The 19,230-nt window shown below is 46.8% G+C and overlaps 1 pseudogene; it reads left to right on the plus strand.

The window, feature by feature from the left end:
- The first annotated feature begins 11,769 nt into the window (after positions 1-11,769).
- Positions 11,770-12,306, plus strand: LOC103640795 (uncharacterized; annotated as a pseudogene).
- Positions 12,307-19,230: the final 6,924 nt, after the last annotated feature.

Raw genomic sequence — 19,230 nt, forward strand, 5'->3', positions numbered from 1 at the left:
CGACGCCAAGCGACAATACCGTTTCCTGAGAGGCTTGGTTGACCCTCTGCAGTACCAACTGATGAATCACACCTTCCCGACATTCCAGCACCTGATTGACAGAGCAATCATGACAGAGAGGAAGCGTAAGGAGATGGAGGATCGTAAGCGCAAGATCAGTGGACCCCAGCCTGGAAGCAGCAATCGTCCTCGTTTCTCAGGCAATCAACCTCAGCAGTTCAGGCAGAACCAGCGTCCACCTCAGCAGCATCAGCAGTTCCAAAGGCAGTATCCTCAGCACCAGTACCAGAACCGTCAGAGCAATCAGTCAGGAGGTCAGTTTCAGAGGCAGAATCAGCAGCCACCTCGTCTTCCTGCCCCAACAAACCAGCAGAACAATCAGGCAGCACCAGCTCAGGTTGGAAACAGAGCATGTTTCCACTGTGGAGAGCAAGGCCACTGGGTGATGCAATGTCCGAAGAAGGCAGCCCAGCAGCAGTCAGGCCCCAATGCCCCAGCGAAGCAGAATGTGCCTCAGCCTGGAGCAGGCAATCGCTCTCAGCCGCGCTATAATCATGGAAGACTGAACCACTTGGAGGCTGAAGTAGTTCAGGAGACCCCCGGCATGATAGTAGGTATGTTCCCAGTCGACTCTCATATTGCATAAGTGTTATTTGATACTGGAGCAACGCATTCTTTCATTACTGCATCATGGGTAGAAGCACATAATCTTCCAATTACTACCATGTCAACCCCCATTCAAATTGACTCAGCCGGTGGTAGAATTCGAGCCGATAGCATTTGTTTGAATATAAGTGTGGAAATAAGGGGGATAGCGTTTCCCGCCAACCTTATAGTAATGGGTACTCAGGGAATAGATGTCATCCTAGGGATGAATTGGCTAGATAAGTATCAGGCAGTTATCAGTTGTGATAAAAGGACAATCAAGTTGGTGTCCCCACTTGGAGAGGAAGTGGTGACTGAGTTAGTCCCGTCTGAGCCAAAGAAAGGAAGTTGTTATCAGCTAGCTGTTGATAGCAGTGAAGCAGACCCAATTGAGAGGATCAAGGTTGTGTCCGAGTTCCCAGATGTGTTTCCAAAGGACTTACCGGGTATGCCACCAGAGCGGAAAGTTGAGTTTGCCATAGAGCTTCTTCCTGGAACCGCCCCTATCTTTAAGAGAGCTTACAAAATATTTGGACCAGAGTTGGATGAACTTAAGAAGCAAATTGATGAGCTATCAGAGAAAGGTTACATTCGGCCAAGCACCTCGCCTTGGGCCGCCCCTGTCCTATTTGTGGAGAAGAAAGATGGCACCAAGAGGATGTGTATCGATTACCGAGCTTTGAATGAGGTCACGATCAAGAACAAGTATCCTTTGCCCAGAATAGAAGATCTATTCGACCAGTTGAGAGGATCCAGTGTGTTCTCCAAGATTTATCTGAGGTCAGGTTATCATCAGCTCAGGATCCGACCTTCGGACATTCCGAAGACGGCATTCATTTCCAAGTATGGTTTGTATGAGTTCACAGTGATGTCTTTTGGTTTGACCAATGCGCCAGCATTCTTCATGAACTTGATGAACAGTGTATTCATGGATTACCTTGATAAGTTTGTGGTGGTATTCATTGATGACATTCTGGTTTATTCTCAAAACGAAGAAGAGCACGCAGATCATTTGAGGATGGTATTGCAGAGATTGCGAGAGCACCAGCTGTATGCAAAGTTGAGCAAGTGTGAGTTCTGGATCAGTGAAGTCCTGTTCTTGGGTCACATAATCAACAAGGAAGGATTGGCTGTGGATCCGAAGAAAGTGGCAGACATTTTGAACTGGAAAGCGCCAACAGATGCTAGAGGAATCAAGAGCTTCATTGGAATGGCCGGGTATTATCGGCGATTCATTGAAGGGTTTTCGAAGATTGCGAAACCAATGACCGCGTTGCTAGGCAACAAAGTTGAGTTCAAGTGGACCCAGAAATGCCAAGAGGCCTTTGAAGCGCTGAAAGAGAAGTTGACTACAGCGCCTGTCCTAGTCTTGCCTGATGTGCACAAGCCCTTCTCGGTGTACTGTGATGCTTGTTACACAGGTTTGGGATGCGTGTTGATGCAAGAGGGAAGAGTTGTAGCTTACTCATCCCGACAACTGAAGGTTCATGAGAAGAACTACCCAATCCATGACCTAGAGTTGGCAGCAGTGGTTCATGCACTGAAGTCATGGAGGCACTATCTGTATGGACAGAAATGTGATGTTTACACAGATCACAAGAGTCTGAAGTACATATTCACTCAGTCAGAGTTGAACATGAGGCAACGAAGATGGTTAGAGTTGATCAAAGACTACGAGTTGGAGATTCATTACCATCCAGGCAAAGCAAACGTAGTGGCAGATGCTTTGAGTAGAAAGAGTCAAGTCAATCTGATGGTCGCTCGTCCGATGCCTTATGAGTTGGCCAAGGAGTTTGACAGGTTGAGTCTCGGATTTCTGAACAATTCACGAGGGGTCACAGTTGAGTTGGAACCTACCTTAGAGCGCGAAATCAAAGAAGCGCAGAAGAATGATGAGAAAATCAGTGAGATCCGGCGACTGATTCTAGATGGCAGAGACAAAGAATTTCGAGAAGATGCAGAAGGCGTGATATGGTTCAAAGACCGCTTGTGTGTTCCCAATGTCCAGTCCATTCGGGAGTTGATTCTTAAGGAAGCTCATGAGACAGCCTATTCGATTCACCCTGGTAGTGAGAAGATGTATCAGGATCTGAAGAAGAAATTCTGGTGGTACGGAATGAAGAGAGAAATCGCAGAGCATGTGGCTATGTGCGATAGTTGCCGAAGAATTAAAGCAGAGCACCAGAGACCTGCTGGATTGTTGCAACCGTTGCAGATCCCTCAGTGGAAATGGGATGAAATTGGTATGGATTTCATAGTCGGATTGCCTCGCACTCGAGCCGGCTACGATTCCATTTGGGTAGTAGTGGACCGTTTGACCAAGTCAGCCCACTTCATACCTGTCAAGACCAACTATAGCAGTGCAGTATTAGCAGAGTTGTATATGTCTCGGATCGTTTGTCTTCATGGAGTGCCAAAGAAGATAGTGTCAGATAGAGGAACGCAGTTCACCTCTCACTTCTGGCAGCAGTTGCATGAAGCTTTGGGCACGCATCTGAATTTCAGTTCAGCTTATCATCCGCAGACAGATGGCCAGACCGAAAGGACCAATCAAGTTCTTGAAGATATGTTGAGAGCCTGTGCGTTGCAAGATCAGTCTGGATGGGACAAGAGATTGCCTTATGCAGAGTTTTCCTATAACAACAGTTAATAGGCCAGTTTGAAGATGTCACCATTTTAGGCGCTCTATGGAAGGAGTTGTAGAACTCCGTTGCAATGGGATCAGCCTGGAGAAAAGCAAGTGTTTGGGCCAGACATTTTGCTTGAAGCCGAAGAGAACATCAAGATGGTCCGAGAGAATCTGAAGATAGCGCAATCGAGGCAGCGAAGCTATGCAGACACAAGAAGAAGAGAGCTGAGTTTCGAAGTCGGAGACTTTGTCTATCTGAAAGTGTCACCAATCAGAGGAGTCAGAAGGTTCGGAGTGAAAGGCAAACTAGCACCCCGCTACATTGGTCCGTATCAGATTCTTGCAAGACGTGGAGAAGTGGCCTATCAGCTCAGTTTGCCCGAGAATTTGTCTGCTGTGCATGATGTCTTTTATGTGTCTCAGTTGAAGAAGTGCTTGCGTGTGCCAGAAGAGCAGTTGCCAGTGGAAGGTCTTGAAGTCCAGGAGGACTTGACCTACGTTGAGAAGCCAGTGCAAATCCTTGAGGTTGCAGACAGAGTCACCCGAAGGAAGACCATCAGAATGTGCAAAGTCAAATGGAATCATCACCCTGAGGAAGAAGCAACCTGGGAGCGTGAAGATGATCTGATGGCTAAATACCCTGAGCTCTTTGCTAGCCGACCCTGAATCTCGAGGGCGAGATTCTTTTAAGGGGGATAGGTTTGTAACGCCCTGAATTTGGGGGTAGAATTTTTTCTTCTTTTCTCTCACCAAATTCGGGCGTTACTCTCTTTTCTCTTTCCCCTTTTGCTCCTTCTTCCCAATTTCAAACCAGTATAGCGGCTGGTGTCCGTGTCATGTATAAACCAAAACCTAAGTGTCATGGGTGTTGCATCATGCCGAAGCGCATTTCTTTGTCTGATGATGAGTGTTCGTCTCGTTCCGTTCCGGATTTCGGTTCGCGATTTAATTCCGTTTAGGGTCCACGCTCGTCGTGGGTTTTCGATCCGCGAAGTGACCCGGCCCAGCCCAACCGGCCCGGCCCGCCCCGGCCTGCGCGCCCCTGGCGCCCAACCCCCCCATGCGCCCCCCTCCTCTCTCTCTCTCTAATTTGGATCTCCCGCGCAACAACCTCTCCTCTCCCTCTTCCACCTCTCTCTCCCCGTGGTGCCCTAGGATTTGGAGACGGCGATCACCGGATTTTGGACCCCGAGGTGAGCTCCCCTCCCCTTCTCCTCTCTCTCTCTCTCTCTCCCTCCTCTTCTTCCCCCCGCGCGCGCCCTCCCCTTTTCCCCTGCCCCCGCGCGCCCCTGCCCGCCCCGGCCCCGGCGGCGCTCGGCCCCGCCCGGCTGCCCTCCCCGGCGGCGCTCGCCCGCCCGCCCCCTCCCGCGGCGGCGCTCGGTGCCCGTCCCCGGCCTCCCCTCGCGCGGCCCCTCCCCCTCCCTCCCCGGCGGCGCTCGCCCGCCCGGCCTCCCTCCCCGGCGGCGCTCGGCGCTCGGCCCCCGCCCGGCCTCCCTCCCCTGCGGCGCTCGGCCCCCCACTCGGCCCCCCGCTCGGCCCCTCCCCCGGCATCCCCGGCGGCGCTCGGCCCCCTGCCCGCCCGTCCCGGCCCCGTGGCGGCGCCCGCCCGCCCCCGCTCCTCCCCTGCTCGCGCGCAGCGCGGCCCCGGCGCGCCCCCGGCGTGGCCCGGCGCGGCCCTGGTGGCCCCTGCTCGCCGGCGCGACCCCGGCGCGGCCTCCGGCCCCCGGCGCGTCCCAGGCGCGGCCCCGGCCGCCCCCGGCCGGTTCAACCGCCCTGGCCCCAGCTCGGCCGCCCGTTCCCCCGTCCCGGCCTCGCCCGACCGTATCTTCGCTCGCCCGCGCTCGCGGTGATTATTCATTAATTAGCGTGTTGCGTCGCGCGCTTCGCCGCGCGACGGATTTGTCTAAATTCAGATTCTATCTTGTGTTGCGTCGTGCGCTTCGTCGCGCGACGATCCATTTTTGTTTCAGGTTGTTTAAGGTGTAACGTCGCGTGTGTATTCACGCGACGTTCCACTTTGGACTCAGTTTAGTCGACGTATGCCGTCGTGCGCTTCGTCGCGCGACGCTTAACGTCTCCTCGTAGCTAAGGCGAAGTGTCTCGTTGCGTGCTCGGTCGCGCGACGAGTCGTTAACTTCTTAATTTGTTTTAGAGAGCTTTGTCGCGCGTCTCGCCGCGCGACCATCCTTTTTATTTATCTCCACCTGCTTATAATAATTAGACGTGAAACATGACTTTACTTTACGCTAAACATAGTGTCTACATTAAATTTCCTTCCATTAAGCGAGTGGTTAATTTATAATCATGTAACGTGATCGTTTCTCGACTGTCTTTTCCTCTTTCTCTCTTAATCGTACTCGCGAGCCCGCGTGGAACGTCTGTTTACTTATTGCATTCTATTGTATGGTGTACTGTTCTTTTGTATTGAATATGTGGATGTATGTATGTTTGCGCTCGCATAGAGAACGATCCGGTTGAAGAGCCCGAGGAACTCGCAGGAGAAGCCCCTGAGCAGCAGTCGGTTGGTGGAGGCAAGTGTCCCTTGACCTATCTCTGTCCTATTCATTCTTTAATTCACCTCCTGCTTTACACATTTATGCCTAAGAATTGACTAGCTTTTGTTATCCATGTCCTTGTTTACCTATTTGGGTTGGATTATTACTGTTTAGCTTTATGCTATTGCTCAACTATAATCAATGAACATGATGAGATTATCTATGATACGCTGTTTTCCCTTCTCTTATTATGATGTTATACTTGTGGTCTTCAAGGGGACTCGAGCGGTTTCTCGAGTGCCTCTCCGTAAGGACCTGTTCTATGGATGACCGCCCGGGAAAACAATGCAACCATGAGGGTGGAATGGGATGCCCTTAGCTGAATAATTAGAGGATCCGGGGTGTAGTTCACTTAGCCGTCGTGCCGTCAATGGGGCTCGGTGTATGCGGCTCGCTCTGCCAAGTTTGGGTTCGCCCCTTGGGGAGGAGTGCGGTGCATTTAGGAAACCTAACGGGTGGCTACAGCCCCGGGGAATCTTTGTAAAGGCTACGTAGTGATGCCCTGCTGGGTCACCTTGGTAGTGATCAATGGAGAGTCATGATCTCCGGGCAGAATGGGAATCACGGCTTGTGGGTAAAGTGCACAACCTCTGCAGAGTGTTAGAAAACTGATATATCAGCCGTGCTCGCGGTTATGAGCGGCCAAGGGAGCTCCAGTGATTAGTGGTACTTGATCAGAGATACTTTGGTACAGGTGGCTATGAGATTGATGGTTTTGGTTATGACTATGGTGCTGGTAAGTGGTATTCTTTCCGTTTGGAAATGGTACATCGGGTTAATAACTTGGGTTAATGCTAAAACCTAGCTTTCTATTAGTAAATAATAATCTGACCAACTAAAAGCAACTGCTTGACTTATCCCCACATAAAGCTAGTCCACTACAGCCAAACAGGATACTTGCTGAGTATGTTGTTATGTACTCACCCTTGCTCTACACACCAAACCCCCCCATCCCCAGGTTGTCAGCATTGCAACCACTGCTCAGGCGAAGATGAAGCTGTGGAAGGAGACTTCCAGGAGTTCCAAGATTACGACGAGTTCTAGGTGTGGGTTAGCGGCAACCCCCAGTTGGCTGCCTGTGAAGGCCGCGGTTATCTACGTTTCTTTTCCGCACTTTGATTTATTGTAAGGACTATATGGACGTCTCAGACATATGATGCAATCGACTATTTCCCTTATTAATACTATTTTGAGCACTGTGTGATGATGTCCATGTTATGTAACTGCTGTGTACGTGAATAACTGATCCTGGCACGTACATGGTTCGCATTCGGTTTGCCTTCTAAAACCGGGTGTGACAGTCGCAAAGTTCCTGTAATCTAAACCACTTGTGTCTAATCTAACAACGCACGGTCGTTCTTCTCCTTTCACCAACAAAACGGGACGACGCCTCCTCGCCACGGTGGATGCTCGTAGGCGTAACCCCGATCTAGCCATCCGAGCACTTCCACGCACAACGTTCGGTAACGAATGTAGCCAAGACAACCGTCAACTATCTGATGCACTCCTTACCTGGTGTAACACCCCGTCCAATCCCTGGACCGGCGGTACTTACTCATGGCAGCTCTCTAGGATCATATATTGTCCCCACAGACCAACACGAGTCTTTTGTGCGCACTTTGTCCTCACTCATGCGCACCCGAGAAAACTTCCCGGTCGGTCACCCATCCCAAATTGCTCCATGCCAAGCACGCTTAACTTGGAGGTTCTTTCGAGATAGGCTTCCGAAAAAGAAGATGCACCTTGTTGGTATGATTACACTATTAATTCTATTAAGCCTTGGGCCAGGACATCCCATCCTAGGGGCCAGGATATCACAATCCACCCCCCTTAGAAGACCGACGTCCTCGTCGGTCAACCCCAATCCAGGAACTTCCCCTCTTGGCCACGTCTGTATGTCCAGTGTCGTCATATGCCATGCCATGTGACCACTCCGGGCCCACATGCGCCATGCGCCATATACCCGAACCCCCTAGCCCACACACGCCCGTGAAACCGCGAGGGTCGGTTCTGATACCACTTGTAACACCCCGTCCAATCCCTGGACCGGCGGTACTTACTCATGGCAGCTCTCTAGGATCATATATTGTCCCCACAGACCAACACGAGTCTTTTGTGCGCACTTTGTCCTCACTCATGCGCACCCGAGAAAACTTCCCGGTCGGTCACCCATCCCAAATTGCTCCATGCCAAGCACGCTTAACTTGGAGGTTCTTTCGAGATAGGCTTCCGAAAAAGAAGATGCACCTTGTTGGTATGATTACACTATTAATTCTATTAAGCCTTGGGCCAGGACATCCCATCCTAGGGGCCAGGATATCACAATCCACCCCCCTTAGAAGACCGACGTCCTCGTCGGTCAACCCCAATCCAGGAACTTCCCCTCTTGGCCACGTCTGTATGTCCAGTGTCGTCATATGCCATGCCATGTGACCACTCCGGGCCCACATGCGCCATGCGCCATATACCCGAACCCCCTAGCCCACACACGCCCGTGAAACCGCGAGGGTCGGTTCTGATACCACTTGTAACACCCCGTCCAATCCCTGGACCGGCGGTACTTACTCATGGCAGCTCTCTAGGATCATATATTGTCCCCACAGACCAACACGAGTCTTTTGTGCGCACTTTGTCCTCACTCATGCGCACCCGAGAAAACTTCCCGGTCGGTCACCCATCCCAAATTGCTCCATGCCAAGCACGCTTAACTTGGAGGTTCTTTCGAGATAGGCTTCCGAAAAAGAAGATGCACCTTGTTGGTATGATTACACTATTAATTCTATTAAGCCTTGGGCCAGGACATCCCATCCTAGGGGCCAGGATATCACAATCCACCCCCCTTAGAAGACCGACGTCCTCGTCGGTCAACCCCAATCCAGGAACTTCCCCTCTTGGCCACGTCTGTATGTCCAGTGTCGTCATATGCCATGCCATGTGACCACTCCGGGCCCACATGCGCCATGCGCCATATACCCGAACCCCCTAGCCCACACACGCCCGTGAAACCGCGAGGGTCGGTTCTGATACCACTTGTAACACCCCGTCCAATCCCTGGACCGGCGGTACTTACTCATGGCAGCTCTCTAGGATCATATATTGTCCCCACAGACCAACACGAGTCTTTTGTGCGCACTTTGTCCTCACTCATGCGCACCCGAGAAAACTTCCCGGTCGGTCACCCATCCCAAATTGCTCCATGCCAAGCACGCTTAACTTGGAGGTTCTTTCGAGATAGGCTTCCGAAAAAGAAGATGCACCTTGTTGGTATGATTACACTATTAATTCTATTAAGCCTTGGGCCAGGACATCCCATCCTAGGGGCCAGGATATCACAATCCACCCCCCTTAGAAGACCGACGTCCTCGTCGGTCAACCCCAATCCAGGAACTTCCCCTCTTGGCCACGTCTGTATGTCCAGTGTCGTCATATGCCATGCCATGTGACCACTCCGGGCCCACATGCGCCATGCGCCATATACCCGAACCCCCTAGCCCACACACGCCCGTGAAACCGCGAGGGTCGGTTCTGATACCACTTGTAACACCCCGTCCAATCCCTGGACCGGCGGTACTTACTCATGGCAGCTCTCTAGGATCATATATTGTCCCCACAGACCAACACGAGTCTTTTGTGCGCACTTTGTCCTCACTCATGCGCACCCGAGAAAACTTCCCGGTCGGTCACCCATCCCAAATTGCTCCATGCCAAGCACGCTTAACTTGGAGGTTCTTTCGAGATAGGCTTCCGAAAAAGAAGATGCACCTTGTTGGTATGATTACACTATTAATTCTATTAAGCCTTGGGCCAGGACATCCCATCCTAGGGGCCAGGATATCACACCTGGATCGTTGGCGGCTAGGTAATTTCGATCGCTCCGGTCCCTCGCCATGCTCCAATGTGTCGGGAACACGTTTGAGGTGCTCCAGCAACCACTCGGGCGCCCTCCAATATCCCTGCGACAAGGCGATTTTGGGTTTGGTGACTTCTCTCTCCCTTCCTCTCTCTCTCTCTCTACGTTCGCCACTGGGTTGAGTTCCTCGGCTCATGGCTGGCAGCAACTCTAGCGGTTATGGCGACAGTTGCAAACCGTAACAACCCTAGGTGGAAGACGGTTCTGACACCATGGCCCCACATGACAGTGATTCTGGTGTGCGCATGTGAAATCTTGTGGTGCGACTAACATCGCGGCCCATCAGTAGCGGTGTGCGCGCGTGAAGATGATGTCTGGTGAAATGGGAGACTGACGAGTGGGCATGTGGTGTCGGTGACTGGTCTCGAGGGCGTGGACGGCTTCAGCGACTCACGTTTGCCCAGCGAGGCCCACTTGTCGGCACACGAGCCCACGACTGGGTTCTGCTGAGGGTTTCGGCCCAGCAACGGTCAATCTGTTTCTCTTTTTTTCCTTTTCTTTTATGTTTTCCGTTTCTAATTCCTTTTTAAATTCTTATTTTGAATTTCTAATATCAAATCTGGTTATGATTCTTGAATTCAAATATAAATGCAGCAGACAATGAATCCAGCATGATGAAAGTCTTATTTTTAATCTATTAATTTGTTTAAACAAATAACTCATACACATGGAATTAAATAAACAAGAATTTGTTCTAATCACATAGTTAAAACACTCCTTTATTCCTTCCAAATTTTTGGGTATTACATGGCAACATCGTGAATGTCTTATGTAATGTTTTTATTTTGGAACTATTAATGTTCGGTTAACATTTTAACATGTTTGAATGTCTTGTGTATTCATCTTTCCTAACTAATCTGAAGTAAGATTGAAATAAATGTTTTCCTTTCTATTTTCTATGTTTTTGTATGAAAAGGGCTAGCCACATTTCATTTGTTTATACTCATAATCGTCATATCCCAGATTAGTTGCTTATTGTTCATCTGTATATCACATACTAGAAGATGCAATCTGGAGATTTTTTTTCTAACTGTCCAATCTAGAGACCTTGAGTGGTATACAGCACACCCCTTGTGCTCCATAAAATTATGGGCAAGCAGAGAGTGCTATTAGTTATCAGAATTCAGAAAGCATGTGATTGTGGTGCTGAAACCATGTTAAAATTGGACGAGCTTGTGACTCCAACGAACTACTGCTACATTACATCTAGTATTAAGCATCAGACATTCTTTAGGTCCGTTGCGCGAAGATGATTAATTTTAGACCACTTGTCTGAAGATTAATCTAAAATCTGTTCTGGTCTTAACGCTACACTAGAGTTGACGAATAATGTTCATCACATACTGATCAATAATCATGACAAAAACCGACTTGCGCGTGATTTGCCAAAGCCATAATGTGGATAGGATATAAACACCCATTTGTCTGAATAAGCTTGTGTCAGTTTAGTCAGTTTCAGCCAGAGCATGTTTGTGTCTGTAACCGGTAGAATGTTTCAAAAGCCCCCACGTGTTGTAGTTGAGAGCTCGCCGGCGGCCAAGGCAGTGGCTGAAACTCCGGCAATCTCCGACAAGCATCCACTTGTCTGACATAACAACACAACAGCTAACTGCAAAAGATTGACGCTACACTAGATCTGATGAACAATTATATGAATAACATAAATCACTGATCATAAATATTAATAAAGTAAAACAACCATGCATAATTATATTTCTTTGGTTCAAGACAAGATGATATTTAATGTCCCTGTAAAGTGTTTACAATCAGCAGAGAAGCGTATTGTGTTTTCAAACGGGTGGCACGGCCGGGTCCTCGATCCTGCTGCTCTGGCTCTGCTCGGCCGCCGGCTCAGCGCATGGCTGCTGCTGCAGCGGCAGCCCCTGCTCCTCATCGTCTTCTAGCATATCTAGCAAAGCTTTCCAATCGACATTGTTGACGTCGAGCAAGTCGTCGACGCTGACCTGCTCCTCAATGCGTCGACGCTGTTCTTCCTCGCCTCCGACCATCATGGAATCCCTGCCTTGTTCATGACCATGAACATTAGAGGGCATCAAAGTGGCGGCGGGGTCCACCTGCACCTGCACGCTGCTCTGCTTGGCCGGCTCAGCGCATGGTTGTTGTTGCTGCTGCTCCCCATCGACATTGTCTAGCAAAGTTTTCCAATCGACATTGTCGATGTTGAGCAATAAGCCACCGATGTTGAACTTGCCCAAGTCACCACCGTGCTCCGCCTCTGATGCCTCCTCGCCTCTGACCATCAGCAGGGGATCATCCATCGTCGGGTAAGCACCGGTGAAGATGGCGCCGGCGGGGTCCTGCATCTGGACCTGCACGTCGTGGATCACCTTGGTTGGCGGCGCCTCGGGGTGATCGCCTGTCGCCGTCCTCTTGGCCTTCGACTTGTTCTTGGCCAGAGACGAGGACGAACGGTGCACCTTGCACAGCACGTGGTCGCCGCCGCCGCCCTGGGTGTCGTCGTACTCGAACATCCTCCACCCCATTCGGTGGAAGCGATGCCGACCCGACGTCCCCTCGTCCTCCTTCTCCTTGTGGCCGTAGGATAGGCTGCAGACCGTGGCGCCGGGCAAGCTCTGCATGGGCTTCGGGCCAGTCTCCGTGTGCCAGCACGTCCCGGCGGTCTCCACCGCGCGCAGCCTGTGCCCGCTGGTCCTTCCCTCGCCGTTCTTGTATCGCTTTGGACAGTATATGTACCACTGTCTGTTGTACCCGTCCTCCGTCACGTTGGTGCCCGGCACCGGCTCCAGGCCGGCGACCAGCTCCTCAGGGGCAGCGGTGTAGACGTCCGCGTGGTGGATGAAGGCTTTGAATCTCTGGTCGACGGTTCCGGCGCGGAGGCTGCGCAGGAGGGCGACGGATGCCTCGTTGGTGGCCCGGAAGACGTGGTCGTTGGCGGCCATATGCCACCGATCTCCGATCTCCAGGTGGTGACGGCCGGCTAGCGTACGTTCTCTCGTCGCCGGGGACGATGCAGGTGATGGTTTATCGGCTAGCTGCGCTTAATAGTTTTGCACGGACAGGCAGGTAGCTAGCGCTAGCTAGCGAGGTGTTTATATACACCTTTTCCAGATAAGTTTGACAACAGAATTTTGACCTGTGAAACGATCGATCTACTATCTATCTACGTGAAAAGATAAATAGGTGATATATCTTGAAATGCTGATTGATCAGAGTCGAATCTTGCGTCTACGTGAAAAGATGCCGACAGACCATATGCATGTACGTATTGTATTGCCCGCTCTGCGTGTACACGACGTGGCGCAGTTTGTATTTTTGTTTCTTTTTCTTTTACAAACTTTGTAAATTTATTTTAGACGTCAAAACAACCATGCATGTACGTACGTGTGCTTGAAACTTTGTATTTCTGTTTCTTTATTTCTTCTACAAATTTACAAACTTTCTAAATTTGTTTTACACGTCAAAACTCAAAATAATCTTTATAATTAAGATGTCAATGAGGAAATGTATTAATCCCTCAGTTTATTCGATCCCTTGCTTCTAAAACCTGATTTGTATGTATAGGTTGAATTGTTTTCAAAATTCAATGAGGCCATAAAAGGCATCGCGCGTATTCAAGATTAAAAATCATCATAAAATTATTATTATTATTTTTCTACACTAATCATTACATTCTCTACTTTATTACAAATAATAACATCGATTGATCCTATATTTTTAAAAACAAATAATTTTGTTGTTCACAATATACCTCACCTCACCTGATCTTAAATTAAAGTTCCACTTTTATATATAATTAACTAAATCTCTACTACTTATATATTAAGTATCAATTAATGTAGCTGTAATACCCCAAAATTATATACAAGGAATATATAGTGATTTCCTTATTCTATGTGTCTTAGTTGCATCATGAATAGAGCATACCTATAATTAAGAGAGATGAATTAAAACAAATGATAAAAAAAGAACATTGTTGGGTCTATGCTTCGTCGCCGAAGGTCTTCTAGGAAGAAGCGGCTTTCGGCTGAAGCTGTTTGTATGAGATGGCCGAAGGTTCCTCTTCATGAAGCTTCGGTATTACAAACCGACTTAAAGATAGAATGACCTTTTAGTCCATAAAGGTCTGAGTCAATGTTGTAAACTTTTATGAGGGGCATAATTGTAATTCCTCACAGGCTGTGTCCTGTGCCTATAAATAGTGGACAATATTCCTTTACTGTTCACGCATTATTGTAATTGCAATCGCATCTTTCGGAAACCAATCTTTGCCAAGGCAGAGGTATAACTGTACTCAATGATTATATACATTGATTAAATATAATATGATTTGTTTATGTTTCATTTATCCTTGTTACCTTCTATTTTATGTTATCTTATATAATCTATTGAATTTCGATTACGAAGATTTAACCTTCGTAATCGTATTTTTGTCAACCTTCGTCCAAGGTTCATTATCCTCAAGGGAATAATGCTTCATGGACGAAGGACGTTAACATTTAACATTCTATGTTGCCTTGTTCTTAATTCATAGCATTTGAGAACAAGTCCCCAACATTGGCGCCCACCTCCGGTGAACTCACTTCCACTTTTTTGAGCTGATGACTTCGTTCAACGATCAAGCTGGAGCTGCTTCGGACCCGAAGCTGGTGCTCCCGATAACAGGTGGTTCGTGCTCAGAACCAGCCAACAAAAAGCAGAAGAAAGAGGCGCAGAGAAGGGTACAACATGTTGGAGTGCAGGGGCCCTTTATCAAGTCAAGGTGGTCCCACATTCCAATCACCTTCTCCCAGGAGGACCTTCAGCTCAAGGATTTTCCTCACAATGATGCTATGGTTATTTCTTGCGTTATCAAAGGATTTCTAGTCCACAATGTCTTGGTTGATATTCAAAGAGTCGAAGCTTGAAAAATATCTGAATATGGTTCGAAGAGTCGAAGCTTCCTTCGAAGGATTTTCTGTCAAAAATATCCCTCGAGGACAAAATGAGCATGCTGATTTGCTAGCTAAGTCAGCAGCACAGGGGCTGCCCTTACCTTCGGATGTGTTCTTCGAAACAATAAAAGCACCTTCGATGGAACTTCTTGAAAGAGCAGTCCTCAATATATCTCCTGTTTATAGCGAAGATTGGAGAACTGAGATCATCTCTTACCTTCAGGGTAAATTCCTTTCAGATGACGAAACTTATAATAGGAGGATAGAGGCAAGAGCTCGTCCATATGTCATGATAGAAGGGGAGCTGTACAAGCATGGAGTTTGTGCTCCGTTACTCAAGTGTTTATCTAGAACCGAATGCATAGAGTTGATGAAAGAAATACATGCAGGCCTGTGTGGATCTCACATTGGATATAGGCCGTTACTTGGAAAAGTTTTCCGTCAAGGGTTTTATTGGCCGAAGGCAGCTTCGGATGCAGCGGAATTAGTTCAAAAGTGCGAAGGTTGTCAAAAATGTGCAAAAGATCAAAAACAACCTTCGTCCTTAACACAGCTCATACAACCCATCTGGCCATTGCAAAGGTGGGGCCTTGACTTGTTGGGTCCATTACCACCGGCCCAAGGGAACTTAAGATATGTTGTGGTGGCTGTGGAATATTTTTCCAAATGGATTGAGGCAAAGCCTTTAGCCACAATAACTTCGGCCACCATTCAAAAGTTTTTCTGGCAGAATATTGTTTGTATTTTTGTTTCTTTTTCTTTTACAAACTTTGTAAATTTATTTAGACGTCAAAACAACCATGCATGTACGTACGTGTGCTTGAAACTTTGTATTTCTGTTTCTTTATTTCTTCTACAAATTTACAAACTTTCTAAATTTGTTTTACACGTCAAAACTCAAAATAATCTTTATAATTAAGATGTCAATGAGGAAATGTATTAATCCCTCAGTTTATTCGATCCCTTGCTTCTAAAACCTGATTTGTATGTATAGGTTGAATTGTTTTCAAAATTCAATGAGGCCATAAAAGGCATCGCGCGTATTCAAGATTAAAAATCATCATAAAATTATTATTATTATTTTTCTACACTAATCATTACATTCTCTACTTTATTACAAATAATAACACGATTGATCCTATATTTTAAAAAACAAATAATTTTGTTGTTCACAATATACCTCACCTGATCTTAAATTAAAGCTCCACTTTTATATATAATTAACTAAATCTCTACTAGTTATATATTAAGTATCAATTGTAGCCGTGCATGGTGATACCGTGCCCCAACCCCGTCATCCCCGCCCGCGACCCCCCCCCCTGCGCTCACCGCAGCCGCCACTCGGCCACTGCCTCCGGTGTCCTCCTCTATGGCCCGTTCTCCTCGGCCTCAGCACTGCACCCCGCCCTCGTCCTAGGCGTTATCGTCTACCGCTTACCCCAATCATGATGTGAATCTGCGTGTCGCCCCTACACCCCATTGCCACCTCTCCTCCCCTCCCCTCCCTAGTCACCACCCATCCCTCGGCCACCTCGACGGTTGTGCCAGGGGCAAGGGCGACGTATTCATGAATGGCTGATTCTATCGCCTAGAGTGCACTAAGTAATTAAAAACAAAGTGTGAGCTAGTGTAATGCATTCATGTATGTTTGGTCGTTGCGAAATTCTAATTTGAAATTTAAATAAAAATATCTTTCTTTGTCCGCTATTTATTTGAATTAGAGGACATTTATACGGATTAAACATTTCAAATAATATTTTTCTTAAAATAAATATTTTGTTTGTCCGCTACATGAAGGAACATTATTTTTGCGTGTGTGAATTTAAATTCGCATCTAAAAATTGGATTTGGATTTAAACTCTTTTCTAAAAAAATCAAAAAGGTTTTTTATTCGTGTGCTGATTTTCTAATCCAGTCGTTAGAACCGTCTTCCTCGAGTTCTATTAGGACTTTGTTCCTTGTACGCGCACTATAAGTGTTTAGTCCCGAGGAGCACTATGGGGTAACCCACGTAGAGCTTTTGGGAAGACGACAACGTCGATTGATGCTCGATGATACGTGTAGGAGCACGTTGGAACACGGGGGATTTATATAGGTTTGGGTTGCGCAAGTGCGTATTACCCTATGTCTTGTGTGGTGCTGAGTATTGGATTGCTCTGAGTTCGAAGATTTCAAGTGATTGTGGGAGGTGGAAGATGAAGTTGCCTATCAATTTAATGGAGTGTTCTCTCTTTCTTGTATGGGTACCTCTGCAACCTTATATAGCTGACTGGAGAGATATTCCTTTATAGATCATTGAGTCCACTCGAGTCTACTTCATGTTGCTACAAGTATTCCTATTCTTTCGGTGCTTGGTTGCCTTCTCTGGGTTATCATCTGAGTGATTCGGCGCTCTACCACACTCGGGACGCGTCTTCAGAGTTCAGGTGATCCCTCCGTGGGACACGCGCACGGCGCACCACCGGTATACCCGTGCAGTATCCTTCGAGATTTTCAGCTATCACGCGCGCCATAACTTCGATTAGTTTTTGTCCTACCCAGGCGAGGCCCACTGTGCGCTCTATTGGGCGACTTATCACGGGCCTCTCAGGCAACCCAAGGAATGTATGGGTGCCTTAGTGGCCCATGGGATATCTATCTCTCACAAGCCCCCATGGCTCAAGCAAATTTTCGTGGACAATAGGCTCGAGACTCCAAGAATGAACTCTATTATTTGATTGTCTTTGAGTGCATCTTCTTTTCCCATGTTGTAGGTGCACCCAATGGATGTAGCCCTCAAGCTTTGAGTTGAGCAACAATCAACTCAATGGTCCCCCGAGATCTTTTCTTCAAAGGATCATTTTATTGGTCTGATTGTGAGCAAATCGAGTTTTTCGCTAAACGACATCTAGCCGACTGAATTTAGCTTGAGGGAGGTTTGGCTGACTAAAGCTTAGTCGACTGAGACCTATCCGGTCGTGTCGTGTCTGGTCATGGTGTAAATGCAATCAACATCTTGAGGGTTTTGGTGATTAATGGACAAAACAATTAAATATGTACTAATGAATTTGCTCCTAGTGTATGTCAGTTTTAAATCATGGAAGGATGCACATGCATAAAATCAATGAGCTAACGCGAAACCAAGAGGTGGAAAATAAAGATTTGCAAATGGTTTTCGGCGAAGATTCCCAAGCTAGTTTATTGTTCTATCTTAGTAATAGGGATCTTCACATGCTTAGTCTTTTTGCAAGGTAAGGATGGTATGCATCGGACAGTGAGGCTGTCCGCAGCAAATCGTGTATATAATATTTACATGGAAGATTACACTGTTTACTTTAAAATAGGAGATGAGATAGATGTTGACTCATCCTATAATAGGGTATAAATGATATTGCATTGAAGTTAAACAAACTAAACAACTTTATATAACATCAGTAAAGTATACATGTTTATGTGCGTACAAAATCTGATATGTAGTAAGAGCAACTCCAAGAGATTACTAAAAAAACATTAGTCAAACTTACTGACTTAACTACTCTCTAAAATAGATTATACAAAAGAAAAGCAGACTATTCTAACAGGGCGCTGTCAAAAAATAGAGAGTAAAGTGTATAAAGAGGTACTAAATTTGAAGAGCCATTTATAGTTTATTGGAGACGTTTTCCTTTTAATAATAACCTAATTTACCTTACAAAACGATCTGACTATCTTTTGGAGTTACTCTGAGGATACATAATTATTCTTATAAAAGCGTGTATTTATCAAACAAAAAATATTAGGGAAGGAAACTAAATCTCACTCCTCTCATGTTGAAATTCCAATGTGTTAGGTGCCAATTAAACGGTCGTTTAGCCGGTCTAATCACATTTCTTTGTCCATTACAACGCTTTTCCAGCCATTTAAATTGTCAAAACGTGTGATGTATGTGTAGGACTAAACGACACAATTAACCTTAAAGTATCTGCAAAAATCTCCAAGAGTTTTTCTAACTTCTCTCTCTCTCTAAATTATCATATATAATCGTTTTTGTTTTTTATCTTTAAAAAACGACAAACCCAAATTATAATATCACTACGTAACCATTTAAAGAACTAGTTGGAGAGTACTTTTTATCAAAAACTTTAGCAAAAATAGTCTCTTAAAAGTTGGTCTTACCATTCAAACACTAATTAATTAATTAAACGGAAGCTGAACACAAAAAAATCGATCCCTCAAATATCACTACTGCTGCAACGCAGATAAATTGCTGCAAACCAGGTATCATTTTCCAAAACTGGTAGAAGCAGGTTGTCTCGAATTTGCTCATAGCCTTAAGTCTTCATATTGATCACACAAAAAACGAATAGTCTCGAATTTGCTCATAGCCTTCACTGGTGTTGCATTAACCATTCTGTAAGTAAAATCCTAAAACTGGTAGAAGCAGGTTGTCTTTTCTTCCAAAGTAGCCACGTGATGATAGTTGATTTCATCAGGAAAAAAAGGCCGAATATATACACGCACAAATATATAAGCAAAGAATACATGATTACACAGATCAGATCCTCGAAATATGGGAAATATGATACAGTTAGTTTGCGACCATACCCACAATTGCAACCG

The sequence above is a fragment of the Zea mays genome, chromosome 10 (assembly GCF_902167145.1).
Source record: "Zea mays cultivar B73 chromosome 10, Zm-B73-REFERENCE-NAM-5.0, whole genome shotgun sequence".
NCBI classification, from domain to species: Eukaryota; Viridiplantae; Streptophyta; class Magnoliopsida; order Poales; family Poaceae; genus Zea; species Zea mays.